Source organism: Planococcus citri, chromosome 4 (genome assembly GCF_950023065.1).
Source record: "Planococcus citri chromosome 4, ihPlaCitr1.1, whole genome shotgun sequence".
NCBI lineage: Eukaryota > Metazoa > Arthropoda > Insecta > Hemiptera > Pseudococcidae > Planococcus > Planococcus citri.
In genome coordinates, this window is record NC_088680.1 from 71,512,184 (window position 1) to 71,517,145 (window position 4,962).

The following is a 4,962-nucleotide window of genomic DNA, read 5'->3' on the forward strand; positions in this document are numbered from 1 at the left end:
TGAAATTTACTCTACACTCCAATTTTAACACCCTCTGAAGACGACTTCAGGTGGGTTCAAGTCATTTTAGAGCCTCCAGCGACTTTTTTGAAAATTACTGGAGCCTCCAGTAGATCTTTGAAACTTGAAATTTCCCGAAAAATTTCATCAAACTGAGGTGGAGAGTCGAAATTCATTCTGAAAACTAATTTCAATACGCCACGAAATGGACTGCCGGTGGATTTCAAGTCGTTTTGGAGCCTCCAGCAACTTTTTGAAACGTTGTATGACATTTTTTTGGAAAATTGAAATTTCCTAAAAGTAGCTGGAAGCTTCAAAACCATTTGAAACCACCGTGTAGTCTGCGAAGTAAATTTCAGCTTGCCAACTCCATTTGATAAATAAATTTTGGGGAAATTTCAAGTTTCAAAAATCAGCTGGAGGCTCCAGTAATTTACAAAAAAGTCGCTGGAGGCTCTAAAATGACTTGAACCCACCTGAAGTCGTCTTCAGAGGGTGTTAAAATTGGAGTGTAGAGTAAGTTTCAGCTTTCCATCTCCATTTGATGAAATTTTGTGAAAATTTAAAGTTTCAAAAATCTGCTGGAGGCTTTAGGAATTTTCAAAAAGTCGCTGGACGCTCCAAAACGACTTGAAATTCACCTGCAGTACTTCGTAGCGTATTTAAATTAGTTTTTAGAATAAATTTCAGTGTTACAACCCCAATTTGATGGAATTTTGTGGGAATTTCGAGTTTCAAAAATCTGCTGGAGGCTCCAGAACTGCTCAAAACGGGTTGAAACCGTTTTCAATCGATTTGGCATGTCGAAAATAGGGTTTATCCCAAATTTCAGTTTTCTTGGTGAATTTGGTAAAATTTTGATTTTTTCCCTCATTTTTGGCCTAAATTGGATTTTCAAAAATTCACCAAAAATCGAAAAACGCACTTAGGCACTTGAAATTTTGACAGGTGATAAATTTTTGCATGATCTTTCGATCTATCTTTGTAAAGTTTGAGAAATTTCGTGCAAGTCCTATGTTGAAACGCAAAATCTGCGATTTCAGCTGACCTGCCAATCAAAATGGCCGCCATTTTGTAAGTAAGGCCAACTTTTTTTGGGGCAAGTTTGCTTTAAAATGTTCCTTAGGATGTCCCCTTTAAGAAAAAAGTTGTCCCGGAGGATCGGGGGGGGGGGGGGTGTGTGTGTGTGCAATTACTCCTTTTGTCATATGCCGGACTATATGGAAATGAAGAGTGATATTCCAAAACTCGCTTTGTCCATTTTCACAACTTTTCAGGAGAGAGGAAAAATAGTTTCCCTTTAAACGGGTAAATTGGCTTTTTAGGCGAGTTTAGCACTTTATTTGGGTGGATTTATGATGTAGGAGTGTAGGTATACATTTCATCCACTAAATACTGCTGAAAAAAATTTCAATAACAATGAACAAAGCGCGTTTTGGAACATTATTTTTTTTTTAATTTTTAGTGAATTGGCTATTTAGGTGAGTTTAACACCTCATTTTGGTAGGTTGATGATGTAGGAATGTGAGTTAATACTTCATCTACCAGGTACCACTGAAAACCCAACTTTGATAAAAATGGACAAAGCGAGTTTTGGAATATCACTCTTCAAATATTGAACCATGCATCACAAAAATCTATGAATCGAACAAACCTTGATAGAAAGCTCAAACGTATTTTTTTCGATTTTTTTTGCGGGTTTTTGGAACTTAAATTTGGATCAGAGCTGCGAAAAATAAAAATAAAAATTTCGCCAAATTGACCAAGAAAGCGGAAGTATGGTACAGTTCTGGAGCCTCTGATACATTTATCAAACTTGAAATTTTCAAAAAACCGAAGTTATAAAGCTAAATAAATAATGCACTCTTTATTCTGCTTAGTCGACTGGAGATGGTTTCAAGATGTTTTTTTGAAAGTTCCAGGTTTCTAAAAAATGCCATAAAATCTGTCTAAATTATCTTGAGCGAGCATGCTCGTGATTGGTGCTTGTTAGTGACCCACTTGAAAGTTGATTACGACAGATTTTCTGGTATTTTTTGAAAAACTTGAATTTTCAAAATTCCGCTGGAGGCTCCAGAATAGTTTGAAAATCATATCCAGTCGACTCAGCGTGCTGAAATTGGAATATAGAGCAAATTCTGACAGTTCAGTTGGCGAAATTTTGTGGAGAATTCAACTTTCGAGAATCTGCTGGAGGTTCCAGAACTGTTAAAAACGGTTTGTCGATTATTAATCGATTTGGGTGGGGGGGGGGGGGGGTGTCGAAAATAGAGAATGTACCAAATTTTAACTTTCTATGTGGATTGGTAAAGTTTTGATTTTTTTCCAATTTTGAGTTCAAATTATAATTTTAAAAATTCACCAAAAATCAAAAAAAATTATTTGATTACCAAAAAGTTTTGGCTGTTGATATTAGTACCTGTTCTGAATGGTTTTCAGATCTATTTATCTTGTGAAATCAAATCAGCCTGGTTTTACAGTTCACGTCCTCCAATTCGGCTCAAAATAATTTGTTGATATTTTATAAATTAAGTAGGAAAAAATTTTAAGTTCCATTTTCGGAAGCTCGCCTAATTTCGGAGCTCATTTATTTTTTAGCTACATGCAACAAAATGCTGAGAAAAATCAGAGGACCTAAACCCAAAACTGGGCTAATTTTACATGAAATTATACTCGATTAAATACGTTTTGAATTATTCAAGATCATTCCAGGTACCTACTGAGCCTTTTCCACGTGCACTACCAAAAGTTGCTGAATCCACGCTCACCGTTTCAATTTAGGAACATGTGAGCAAACGACGAAGGAAGGCGCTCCAAAATTTGCAGGACACAACAAGTTTGAAAAAAATCCAATTTGGTGGGCTTTCACATCTTGAGTTGATCCACGACATTCAGCTGTGTTTACCGTACTTCTCGAAAAACGGACTCTTTCATGAAGAACTCGATCATCATCGAAATTTCTAGCATCACATCTGAAAAGCAAACAAAAAAATATTAGAACAGAACTGTAAACTAAACATTTGTAGGTATAGCTATTCGTAATTACACCAAAGATGAATCTTATTTTTGCTTTTTACCAATTACACTTATCAGGGCTAGTACTCGATATTTCTTTAAAAAAAAAAAAAAAAAAAAAGTAAACTTTGTAACTAACCGAAAAAACTTGAAAAAGAAACAAAAAAGTAACAAAACGTGAAAAAAACATTTAAAAATGGGAAAAAAATTACAAGTTGCACTGTTTTGCAATTTTTTTAATCAAAAAACAAGACTCTAAGGCAAAGGCAACACAAAGCGAGATTTTTTGCAACTTTTGGCAAAAAAGTGAGAGTTTTGAACAATTTTGAAAATTTTGGATTTTTTGGTGGAAAAGTAAAATTTTTAGCAATTTTGCTAAAAAGCGAAAATTTTTGACAGTTTTTTTTGGCAAAACACTCTTTATTTCACAATTTTAGTAAAAATAGACTTTGCGATTGTGAAAAAAATCACCGAAATTTTTTGAAAAAGGAAACAATCATTTTTATCCATTTATTAAACAAAGAAAATTTCGGTCAATTTTCGAAAAAAATGAAAATTTGGAACTATTTTATGGCAAGAAACAAGACTTTGACAATTTCAGCAAAAGGTAGCACTTTTTACTCAACAAATTACTGTCGACAGAAAACAGATACTTACTTTTTTTGAAAATTTTGGCGAAAAAGCAAGACTTACAATTATTTGCAAAAGGAAGAGCTTCATTTTGGCAATTTTTGGCATGAAACCGAGACTTTTGGACAATTTTTTTTTTAAAAGTGAGACTAATTAGAGTTTCAGGAGGGGGGGGGTTGATTTTTTTTTTGGCAATTTTGCTAGAAAACAACAATTTTTGACAGCTTTTGGAAAAAAGAACGACTTTGATGGAAAATTTTTGCAACACGCAGGACTTTTTGTCAAATTTGAGAAAAGCGAGAATTTTTGACGATTTTAAGCAATAAAAGAACAACTTTGACAATTTTAACAAAATGCAGAACTTTTTGGCAATACTGACAAAAATCCGAGTCTTTTTGAAATTATTAGAAAAAAGTGAAATTTTATATCGATAATTTTGCTAAAAAGTTAAATTTTGACCATTTTACCAAAAAGTAGAACTTCTTATTGCTCCAATTTACACAACTCGAGAACGTTGACATCGCAACAGACCTTCGAATCGAAAATTCGACTCTATCACACGGCCTGGACGCGACTCGCCAACCACGTTTTCGATGCAGCTTCTTAACCACCTTCATCATCGTGGTATTGTACACAGCAGTCGCACAGAGTGAGCACAAGAATGTGTGCTTCGGGACAGCTTTTAAATACTCGTACTATACTCAATACTGCGTACAACTTGTCAGCGTGTTAATTAACAATTCGCGCCAGCGAGTACTACATACTAGCGAATTCGCATTCGCTTTCGATCTTGTTGTAGCGTATTCGCAAGCACACTCGTACTCGTCAATAACGACGACCACAGGCTACGACTACATAAGACCTGCTGAACGGCGACGACGTCGTCGTCGGACGTTGCCAACGTCACTCTTCCATTCTGTACGTCGTCTACGTAGACCGACGACGACGAGGACGAGGAGGGCGACCCACAGACTAGACAAATTCTCTTACCCGTTCGGCGTTCATTCCTTGACCTAGAAACGTAATGTGTATGGTACTCCTAACTCCTTCACACCAACCCTCCGTCGCCAGTTGTTCGATTTTACTGCTCGGTGCTCGGTATAGGGCATAGGCTGTGCTGTAGCGTAAATGTCACATAAATTAATCGTATCATATCGAAGATTCACAATTTTACAATACATATTTCAATACACGTGTTAAGATATTAATTTTACCAACCTACGCCAAATGCGCAGTCAGCGTAGATAGATATCTGATTGTGAGCCTAAGCGACCAGTTGCGGAATTCCGTTCGCAGAAATTATCATTACCATCGTGC